Here is a 12,086-nt window from a genome sequence, read left to right as displayed (position 1 = left end):
CCCCTATTCTGATTCCCATTTTGTCATATGGTAATGATAATGTTCAAGAAAATATGTAATAAAGTCACACCACAGAAGACAGGGAAAAAAATCTCTCAGCTCAAGTGGCCCCTGCAGTTCCAATTATAAAATTCACCTTCTTTGTATTTAATTTGAAGAGTTCAGTACAGATCTAATTAAATGTTAATACATTATTAAAATGATTTGTAATAAGTACATTTAAACTAGGGTGAGCATGACACAGTCTTGATGAAGTCTCAACCTAGCTGGAGTCCTTCAGGTTGCAAATTTAATATTAATACCTAACAGCATTCTGGTAATTATAGAATGCTAGGGCTGGAAGAGACCTCAGGAGGTCATCGAGTCCAGCCCCCTGCCCAAAGACATTTATTACATACATAAATGTCATCAAAATATTTGATCTTGTAAATAATTTTAACATTTGTGGGAACTTGATATTTGAGGATTTTTTTCTGGGTGATATTTCTCTATGTAGGAATATTCCTTTAAAAGGCTTTGAATTTTTTTTCCAACAGAAGAAAATAAGCCTTCTACAGAATTAATGAAGCTGGCTTTTTAGCCTAGGGTAAAAAGCTAGCTAATGAACTCATTCATAGTGACAGCCCATGGTCTGAATTATATGAATTATTGCTTATTAATGGGATTAATTGCTTCCCATGCTATAATACAAAATTTATGCACATCTCCAAAATATCTAGGTTTCTAATCTGAAATAGAAAGTTGGGGGGGGGGGGGGAGAAGGAGTGTATTTGTTATATGCAGCTCTCCCATTTCTAAAATTATGTGCCATGTAGGTAACTTTATCAAGAAAATACATAAAGTGAGGAGGGTAAAAATGAAGATAAAGAAAGAGGTAAGGACAAGTGGCAGTATGATTGACTTTCATTGTTTTGCTAATGTCTTCCAAAAGCTTTGTGCTCTCTTTTGGTATGAACTGTAAATAAAATATATTGTGTTATATGAAAGGTTGCAGTCTTCACAGAGAAGTATTTTCTACAGTCACTCCAAGCAGAGGGCTACTACAGCAAAAAGGTTAACGTTTAAAAAAAGATCAGTAAGATTAAATTAAAACAACAATAATTGTAGACATTTATTTTGCATTTTTTAATCTTAGCCCCTTTTTTGTTACAGTTCTTGTTTCCTGTTTGAATTATGGTAGCCCCTACAGGGTTCAGTCATGGATTAGAGCCCAATTGTGCTAGATACAGTACAGTCACCGAACAAAAAGCTTATAGTCTAATTGGGTCAGAGGTGTGGTAAGAGCAGGGGAAATAAATTATTTGCATGGCACTGAGGGTGTGTCTAGACTACAGGGTTTTTTCAAAAAAGGAACCTTTTTCTGAAAAAACTTCACCTGCATCTAAACTGCTGCTGCATTCTTTCTAAATTAAATTGAAAGAACGCAGCAATTTTTTCGACTACGGAAAACCTCATTTTACGAGGAATAATTCCTTTTTTCGAAAGTGCTATTTCAAAAAAAGACGTTATTGAATGCAAACAGTGCTTTTTCAAAAAAGAGCATCCAGACTGCCTGGGTGCGCTCTTTCAAAAAAGCAGCTCTTTTTTGAAAATACTGGTTGCTGTCTAGACGATCTTTCGAAAGAAGCTTTTCAAAAGATTCTTTCGAAAAAGCCTCTTTCGAAAGAGGCTTGTAGTCGAGACATAGCCTGAGTCTGAAATGACACATTCTTATATCTTTGAATTTATTTTAGGTGTATGTGTAAATCTCAGGCACTTACATAGTCACCATTATCAGAGTATCTTCACACCTCACAATTTGCAGTGTATTAATCTCTTAGCTTAAGTGGCCCCTGCAGTTAGCGATGCTCAACCTGGTGAGGAAGGGAAGTACTTTTATCTTATGCCCATTTTGCAGAGGGACTAAAGAACAGAGGGTATGTCTACACTACCACCCTAGTTCGAACTAGGGTGGTAATGTAGGCATACCGCACTTGCAAATGAAGCCCGGGATTTGAATTTCCCGGGCTTCATTTGCATAAGCCGGCCGGCGCCATTTTTAAATGCCGGCTCGTTCGAACCCCGTGCCGCGCGGCTACACGAGGCATGGGCTAGATAGTTCGAACTAGCAAGCCATTCCGCACTATCTAGCCCATGCTGCGTGTAGCCGCGCGGCACAGGGTTCGAACGAGCCGGCATTTAAAAATGGCGCTGGCCGGCTTATGTGAATGAAGCCCGGGAAATTCAAATCCCGGGCTTCATTTGCAAGTGCTCTATGCCTACATTACCCCGCTAGTTTGAACTAGCAGGGTAGTGTAGACATACCCAGAGAGACTTGGCCTGATCTACACTAAGTTTGAATTAAGATACATAACTTCAGCTATGTTAATTGCGTAGGTTAAGTCAAAGTATCTTAACTTGAATTTTGGTGGTGTCCATGCTGCGGGAAGTCAAAGGGATAACACTCTCCCTTTGACTTCCCTTACTCCTTGCAAAAGCTAGGCTATCAGCATCAATAGGAGCACCCTCTCAGTTCGAATTAGCATCTCTTCACTGACCCACTAATTCAAACCCCGGAAGATCAACTGCAGCAGCTTTGATCTGCTCTGTAGTGTAGACTTGGCCTAAGAGATTTGTCAAGGTCAAACAGGAATTCTGGAGAAGCAGGGAATTGAATGTGGGTCTTTTTAGTTGTGATCCCTGGGCATTCCTGTGCATGATACTTCATTAGAAAAAAAAGACAATGGAAAAATGAATGTTGAGGCCTCAGCAACATTTATTATACGATGAAATAGTATTTGTTCCAAGCACAAAGCACAGTATCCATCTGAGTGTTTTTTATGGGATTTGTGTGAGGGAAGAAAAGCAGGGCAGGAGAAAGGGGGAGAGGAGAGGATGAGAAGGGGACGTGGGAGATAAGGAGGAGGAAAGTGTTCAGGAAAGAGTAGGAAGGAAGCAAAAGGATGAAAGAGGAACATAGAGAAGAAGGAAGGGACACAATGTTGCAACTGGTCTCCAGTTTAGGCCCTCAGGAGATTGCAGGGGAAAAGATCACTGTCATGTGGAGTACCTAGGAATGGCAGATGCACTGAATCATGCATAGGTTAGGTGGGGCATGAGGGGTCATGTGCCACCCCCAAATGCCATGGGTGGGAGAAGGAAAGAGCCAGCCAGGAGTTGGTGGGGAGACTAGCGAGAGGAGGGGGGGCGGAGGGAGGAGAGGCTGGTGCCTGCAGCAGGGTTCTGCTCTAGCCCACTCCACCCTACTCCACCCACCTCCACCCCTCTCACTCACCTTCCAGCAATAGTATTTATAATTTTAAACTAATTTCTCTGTATATATGCTGTGAACATAGGCAGACTAATCTGCTAAAATCTACTTGCAGGTGCAATATATCCTCTCCCCCCGCCAATAGTTCATATCCAGACAGCAATCTGCCTCGTATCCGAGCATTTCACTGCCCACAGTGTGTGTCTGGAGGTAGTACACTGGGCACCCAGAACAATACAATAAATTTGATTGATGGATAATTCATAGAATTTAAAGCCAGCAAAATCCATTATGATCAGAAAGCCTCACCTACATAACACAGGCTATAGAATTTCACCCAGTAATGTCTGTATCAAATCCATAACTACTTGTGTGAGCGAAAAAGAAATATTCCCGTATAGGACTGAAGTTTAACAGTTTGTGAGCAGAAAAAGTGTCATACACATTGCTTGTGACTAACAGCTCTGCTCCAAAAGTCTAGACTTCATATCCTATATGCATTTTCCCTCCGTTCCTTAGTATTAAGCACTAGAGAAGATACTCTGTCAGTGGCAGGTATTTTTACACACCCATACAGCCTTAACAGGCATGCTATCAAACATAACCGTAATCTTCATACAATTCACAAGTGTAGCTTAGATGGATAACACCTTTCAGCTACATTAGTCAGACACAATTAGTTCCAAAGGTCTGACTGCTGTGAATGAGATTGAGTTCTCTGCAGCTAAAAGAATTACCATGAAGTGATTTTATTGGTAATACATATTTTCATTATATGGGAGGAATATTCAGATGTTACTGCATTAACCAATACAATACTAATCACAAAGTAAAATTCCTTGGGATGCTCTAAGATGAAATGTCGAAATAAACATTTTAATAAATCCAATCTATAATATTTTGCTAACAATCTGTATTAGGATGCTACCAAAGTCTGAGGTTGGAATTAGGGTTTTGGTTTTGACCCATCTCTGTATAAACTGGAATTGCAAGCAATTCTGAATACTTGTGTATGCTTATCAAAAGGTATGGCTTCATTAAGAAGTCTATCATAATCCTATATATCTATATGCATATATGGGTCAGATTCTCCACTGATATAAATCAGACTAGCTCCATAGACTTTACATATTTCTCAGGTTTTTTTTAAAGCAGTGCTTTTTGCTTTGGTAGAGAGATCTGTATTATGCCATTACTAAAGCTCCATAGACATGTATTTTCTTAAACACGGTCTTATATTTTTGTTTTCAAGTGCATTTAGAATAAGCTACTATATAGTACTACTCAAATTGAGCTAAGTTGGCAGAACTGGATGCACAGTGGTAAAAAGTGGCAGGCAGAATTTACTAAGATTTTTGAAGATCTAAATCAGTATGAGGATTGATTGAGGACATATTTCAAGCCTTTCTATCCAGAACTATATATCCCCCATGCTGAGTAGCATATTACATTATGGTGCATATTTCACTTTCAGGTTCATATTTCTAAATAATATCAATTTAATAATAATATTTGTACAAAATGACTCATCTTCACCCAGGCTGAAATGCAGCCACATCAGAGTTGAAATGTGGCAGCAGTTCACAGCAACTCTGTGTAACAGTTTAGAACAGGAAGTGAAGAATACCACATCCAGATGAAATTTCAAGAGAACAGAATCATACAGATAGAGGAACTCATGCTCCTTTACTATCCCATTATGTACTCAATCATACGACAAGAATGGTACATAAGGGGAACTAAAGTCAGCTGAAAATCTAGGTTTAAAGGTTCTTAGGCATGGGGGCTGTTATTGTACTCAAAGGGAAGCTTAACTGTAAGCTGGGTTTCAGCCTAGGTACAAAGAAGAGCCATTTTGTATTGTTCAGAAATGTATACCTGAAAGTGAAACATGCACCATGGGTTAGTATGTTTTTCAGCTGGAGGGATATATAGTTCTGAACAAACAGGCTTAAAATATGTCCTCACTTAATCCTCTAAGAGTACGTCTACACTTGCTCTCTAGTTCGAGCAAGGGATGCAAATGTAGCTGACTGAAATTGCTAATGAAGCGGGGATTTAAATATCCCGTGCTTCATTAGCATAATCTCGCCTGTGCATTACTCCGCTCAACAGCTGATTCGAACCAGGAAGTGTGCTCCGGGATGCGTTAGTTTGAATCAGACCCCTTGGTTCAAGCTAATATTACTCCTCAAAAAATGAGGAGTAACGTTAGCTCAAACCAAGAGGTTTGATTCAAGCTAACGTGTCCCAGAGCGCATTTCCTGGTTCGAATCAGCTGTTGAGCAGAGTAACGTGCGGACAAGAATATGCTAATAAAGCGCGGGATATTTAAATCCCTGCTTCATTTGCAATTTCGGTCGGCTACATTTGCATCCCTAGCTCAAACTAGGGAGCAAGTGTAGACGTACCCATACTAATTTAAATCTTCAAAAATCTCAGTAAATTCTGCCACTATACACCTGTTAGGAATGAAAGTTTTACCCTTTTTATATTTGTATTTTTATGTTTAATAATGTAACAATGTAAGGTAACATATCACATTTAAACTAAGCCCTTTAGTAAGCCCTTTTGTTTTAAAGTTTAGCAAGTAAGGAAAAAGAGTTGTGGTATTGTGTCTGTTACTGAGACTAGAGGGATGTTGAAGGCTGAAGTTTTAATTGTTTTATTTACAATGCCTCTTGCTTTGCCCAATATGAGATACTAATGTTATGCTTTTCTTCAAAAGGCCTCGTAAAAGATTGCTTATGTGTGGAAGTGGTATGTGTCAAGATAAAGGTGTGAAGGTTATTGCTCAGAACCAGATGGCCAAAGAAGGAGGGGTGACCATGGGTGAAAACAGACTGATCGGTGTCAGAAGAACCTTCAGTTACCACCAGTGCATACCCATGGCCAAGGAGTGATCGGGTTGGCAGATTGACGGCTTTAAAGTGAAGCAAGCACCCCTAAAAGACAATCGATTACAGGATGAGCTTTGGAAATGTTTTGGGAATGATTGACATCAACAAGACTGACACAGCGGAATTCATAGACTTCAACAGAGAAAAGGATTATAAAAGCAGGGTGCTTTGCTATGGAACTTTGGGTTCGTCTTGCCACCAACTCCAGAGGAGCATCGGATCGCGAGACCAACAAAGGCCCTGCTCTCCCTCTGTGATCGATCTAACTGGCCACTAGATTGATACAGACTCTGGACTGGTAACTATAACATCGTCTGGTGGGACTGTGTGTGTGTATGGTGTTTGTGTGTGAATGATTGAAAAGCATATGCAACTGTTGTATTCTCAATAAATGCAGTGTACTGTCTTTTCCCCTATAAAAGATCTCGTGTGCTTCGTTTAAGCATAACACACCCATTTCTGCCAACTTAGCTCCACTTGCGTAGTACAATAGCTTATTCCAAATGCTCTTGGAAACAAAAATATTAGACTATGTTTAAGGAAATACATGTCTATGGAGTTCTAGCAATGGAATGATACAGAGATTAGTTACATGGAGAAAAACATTTCATTGCTGGAGAAACCAACAAAAAATCACATTTTTGCTGCTCTATGAGAAAGTAGAAAGCAAAAGAATTGTCACATTGCATAGACACTGTGAATATTGTACTCACATCATTAAACTGAAGCTTTGATTTTCCCTCCCCTCTGATTCTATTACATAATAGAAAATAAACACAGGAAAATCACATTAAACATATTAAGCATGTGTCATAACAATGTACTTCAGTGGAATGTGTAGTGTAAGCATTCCGGTGTCAAGGAGCCACAAGGTGCATTAAGAAAAATATATCAAAGAACATGTAGTGCTTCATTTCTGTTCTTAATGTTATGTGTACACATTTGAGGTTGCACAGCTGTATCTGATGTTATAATTTTGAGAAAGTGGGGTTGTATTGATATGACTGAGGATATAATTGGGCTGCATAATCTTCATAATTGGTGGTGAATAGAAGAAGAAAAGCATCCATATTCACAATCAGGACCCAGGGTGAGTGCAGGACTGGCCATTAGAAACTCATCTTTTCATTTGTAATCTAAAAAGAGAGAGAAAGAGAACTGGAAATCTTTGGGAGTGAATGAACATGGTTCTTTAGAATGTCACTTTAGGGACCACAAAATCAGTTTTATATCTATCACATTTGGGATGTGGGTGGTTTGACCTAGTGGTCAGAACAGAGTCATAAGCCAGGTTGGTTTAGATGCCAGGAGAGCAGAGTCTGAGATATGCCAGAGGGCAGGCCAAGAGTCAGGTATCTGAAGGCAGGCAGGGTCAGGTTACCAGAAGATCAGAGTCAGGCAGCAAGAGGGGGTAGCACAAGGGAAGGAATTCTAAGCCAGAAAAATCCAGTTACACAGAGAACTTCCTGTTCCTGTGGTTGGCTTAAAAAGAAGCAAGAAATCAGTCAACACCCCCATAAATCTGCCAAGAAGATCCTGGAACTAGAGTCCTCTGTTGGATTAGAACTCCTTTCTGGATCAGGTGATACTAGGTCACATTGTCAGCTGCTTTGCACCCTGTGCTCTGGGGTTTGAGACGGGGTGCTGGAATGGGAGGAGAGTGGTGGGATGGGCCTAACCCATTCACTTTTCCCATGGGTCTGGCCCCCTCCCCCTTCTTTTTGCCCTGAGGCCCCAACCAACCTGGAAGTTGCAGCCATCCCAGGTAAAAGCAGCCTGGGGAATTCAGGCAGCTGAGGGGAGCAGTGGACTCTTCCCCTACTAAGAGTGAAGGTGCCTGACAAGAGCGCCAATCCATACTCCCACCCTCATGTCTTCCAACCAGGGCAGATGAAGGATTCACGGCTCCCCACAGATGTCTGGGGGCTCTTATTATGGCCTAGCTGTGGCTCTTCAGATCCTGAGGGTCCACCCCCCAGGCCAGGCTAGAAGCTGGAACTGAGTTGGGATAAAGCCACATGTTCCACCATGTGGAGCTGTGGGCCCTCCAACTGCCCTGGATGGGCAGCTCATGGGTGGGGCACAAGCTGAGAGTTGCTCTCGGGACCTCTACCCTGGATAGGTGAAGGAGCCTGGGTTCTGGCTTGGCTGAGAGGCAGATCTTGGCATCGTTGTTGTTGATAGTTCTCTGAAAAGATCTGCTTAGTGTTAAGTGGTAGCCAAAGAATGTTAGTAACCATTAGGAGAGAGAGAGAGAAAATATTTCAGTGCCACTATATATCCATGGTACTTCAATACTGTGTGATGTTCTGGTAGCTCCATCTCAAAAATATATATACTAGCATTGGAAAAAGTTCAGAGAAGGACAACAAAAATGATTAGCAGTTTGTAACAGATTCCATATGAGGGGAGAATAAATGACTGGAACAGTTAGAAAAAAGATGATTAGGAGGGGTATCTGATACAGGTCTATAAAATCATAAATAGTACAGAAAAAGTGAATAAGGATGCTTTGTTTAACTCCTCCCGAGAATCAGGGAGGAGTTAAACAATTAAAATAATAGGCATTAGGTTTAAAATTAATATTACAAAATATTTCTTTCACAACATAAAGACAACCTGTCAATGCCAACCTGGCACTTGCCAAGGTGGACAGGGACACAATCCCTTGCTCTGTGTGTCCCCGCATCTCTGACTGCCAGAAGCTGGGACTGAATGACAGGAGATGGATGACTCCATAATTGCCCTTTTTTATCCCTTCATTCTGAAACATCTGGCACCAGACACTGTAAGAAGACAAGATACTGGACTAGATGCATCTTTGGTCTGACCCTTCACAGACATTCTTATACTCACCACTTAGGGTGCATCTACACTGCACCATTATTTTGAGATAAGTAGCGTTATCACAAAATAACAATGTGAGCGTCTACACAGCCATTCCATTATTTTGAAATAAATAACAGACAGCTTATTTTGAAATCTGTAAACCTCATTCTACGAGAATAACACCTATTCCGAAATAACTATTTCAAAATAAGGCATGTGCAAATGCTCTACTGCTGCTATTTTGAAATAGCCGCTCACCAGGCCATTCTAATTTATTCTTCCACAGTGCCTGCTGGGTCTCTATCTCAAGATAGCATGTCTACATTAGGGAAACCTGCCTCAGACTAATTTTGAGGCTTCGCTGCAGTGTAGATGCGCCATTTCAAAATAAGCGACTTCAGAATAACTATTCCAGAATAGCTTATTTTGAAATAGCTGCACTGGGTAGACTTACCCTTATAATTGCCATGAAGATGTGTGCAGCTATGTTTTATCAAGGTAAATGTTAAGCTCACATAATAGAATAATCACAAGGAGCAAAATTAAATTTGCTCGGTGAGTGGCAATCAGACTAGCTATTGGTTTCCAGTGAGTGGTTATTAGTACACTCTGGCTGCGTCTACACTGGCCCCTTTTCCGAAAGGGGCATGCTAATTTTCAACTTCGTAATAGGGAAATCCGCAGGGGATTTAAATATCCCCCGCGGGATTTAAATAAAGATGTCCGCCGCTTTTTTCCGGCTTGTAGAAAAGCCGGAAAAGAGCGTCTAGACTGGCCCAATCCTCCGGAATAAAGCCCTATTCCGGAGGATCTCTTATTGAGGATGCTGTAGCACAGGGTAACTAGAGGTCCCATGAGATGGAATTTCCTGCTTGAGGCAATATTGTGGCAAGTTGTTTTCCCTCTTTCCACTGCTCACTCAGGAATTTTACACCTTTGAGAGAGTGGTTGACATGGCCAAGTTTTCATATGTCATCCTCAGCATATCTTCTAAAGTTGAAGGAACTCAATGAGCAATCTCACAGAGTAGATTATGTTTCATGTGTGTATGCTGCAGTAGCCATTATCTTTGATGGTACTGCTACAATATGAATGCAGAGTTTGAGTGCCATTCACCAAGGGTACATCTACACAGTAGAGCTAAAGTTGAATTAAGCTACGCAATTTGAGCTATGAAATAGCTTAATTCAGCTTTTGGCACTGTTTTCTTTTGATTTCCATTACTCCTCTTGAAATGAGGGTTAACATGAGTCAGAGTAAGAAGTCCTCCAGCTCGACATTATTTCAAAATAAAGGCTTGTAGGGTAGACACGTATTTTGTTATTTTGGAATAGTATCAGTGATTCCGAAATAATGCCGCCGTGTAGACACAGCCCAAATGATTCCTGCATCCATAAATCTGAAGTACTTATGGATCCAATTCTGACATCCTTACTGGAGTAGTATGCAAATTAATATTAATGAGATTTTTGCCCAGATAAGGAGTTCACAGTCACACTCTTTGAACAAGACTGTCTTTGTTCCAATAGTCTTCCTTGAAATGCTGAGACACTGGATCTTACAGTCAGCAGTAGTCTCAGTCCTTTGACTTTGGAGGCATCTGTGACAGAGGGATGTAGTTAGGCTTCAAACTGCACTGTTTTCAAAAGAGGCTTGTTTTTTAAAAAGAGATTGTTTTTATCTGCAATATGCACATGTCCTGCATTTGCATTTCTTGTTTAACTTCAAATATTTCAGGTCAATAAACAGAAATATTGATTAAAGTGTTCCTTCAGTTCCCAAATGTTCTACATCATTGTGGACCCTCATAACAATATTTCTGTATTTTTTTTTATTCCAGAATCAACTTCTTAGGTTGGTTTTGCAGATGATCTTTTATAATGAAGCACTAATCTTGCCATATTTAGTGTTTTGTGTCTCTTCCATTAAAATGTTCTTAACTAACACCCCAAAAAGTTCTATTTGGAAAATTAATTTGGTTTTAAAAATGTCGTTTTTACTCTGAAAGAAAAGGATTTTTTTTCTGCAAATGTTGAAGAAAATTTGTCTATCTACTTTTGCGTTACAGGCTATTGTCTCCCTCTACCACTAAAGCAGTGTGGTAAAGCACCCCTTCAAACCTGCTGAGTGGATAAATCTCTTTGGAAACTCATGGGTTGGCTATATGTGAAGAAAATATGTAATGATTAAAAATTAAATTGTTCATGATCTTGTCATTAATTATTGTGGATCCAATTTCGTTACCATTGATGTCCGTGGGAGCAGGTCTGGACAGTGTAACCAGAATTTTAAAAACTTGCATGGGCATACGTAGCTTGTTACAAGCTCCAAATTTTGTTCAGAGCATGTTGAGGTGCCTGGGAGATTATCTCATTTGTCTTCAGTGGGTTTTTCATTGCACATTAGCTCAAGTATGCACAGGAGAATGCTGCTTACATAGTGCAGATTAAAGATCTCATTAGTACTTGCTAAGTCCCTCTTCAGCATTGAAATTCTTACCAGTTACCAGTCCCTGTGACAGTGAACCTGGAGATGTTGGAGTGTCTTATCCTAGATGTCAAACACAAGACCCTCTTCAAGCAGATTTAAGGTTTTCTCCACTGCTGCCAGCTGGTCTCCCAACTTGTTGCTCTCCAGACTTGGTGTCCTTATCATCCTGTATTCTATGGTCCTCATCTTAATATCCCCTAAAACTATTAAATGGACGAAGACAGACTAGGACTTTCTGCTGAATAACACCTTTCATAACAGTCTAGAAATCTTCCCTTTCCAGACACTTTAAGGAATTTTGAATCGATATGCCAGAGCATTTTTATGACATGTAAAAAACTGGTGTAATATGGCAAGTTAACACACATTAATGGGCACTTTTACATTAGCATTGGAAGCTGATTCTTTTAATGAGGAAATGGTCACAGCTATCTCCACTTCTGAACACTTAGCATTTAATTGATCACTTTTAACAGTGCAGGTAAATGAAATATACAGGGTATATACTTATGATAATTAAATATCATTTGAGTGAATAGACATTTTAATAGTTATGATTGTGTGAGTAGGTCTGGGTATTAAGCCATTTACATGTAGCTAAACGTAGCTGGCTATCT

General features: G+C 40.0%; 1 long non-coding RNA gene across 2 annotated transcripts in view; it reads right to left on the bottom strand.

The window, feature by feature from the left end:
* LOC106732363 (uncharacterized) overlaps positions 1-12,086 on the bottom strand; it is a 77,042-nt gene that overhangs the window by 14,470 nt on the left and 50,486 nt on the right. Inside the window, exon 5 of one of the 2 annotated variants that reach the window (XR_012904402.1) lies at positions 5,705-7,286. The exons of the other annotated variant lie outside the window; for it this stretch is intronic. This is a non-coding gene — a long non-coding RNA (uncharacterized LOC106732363). Of the gene's footprint in view, positions 1-5,704; positions 7,287-12,086 lie in introns of those variants that run through there. 2 annotated transcript variants of the gene reach the window in all.

The sequence above is a fragment of the Pelodiscus sinensis genome, chromosome 5, assembly GCF_049634645.1.
Source record: "Pelodiscus sinensis isolate JC-2024 chromosome 5, ASM4963464v1, whole genome shotgun sequence".
Lineage (NCBI taxonomy): Eukaryota > Metazoa > Chordata > Testudines > Trionychidae > Pelodiscus > Pelodiscus sinensis.
The sequence above is the reverse complement of the archived record's forward strand: the minus strand, read 5'-3'. Positions and strand labels throughout refer to the sequence as shown.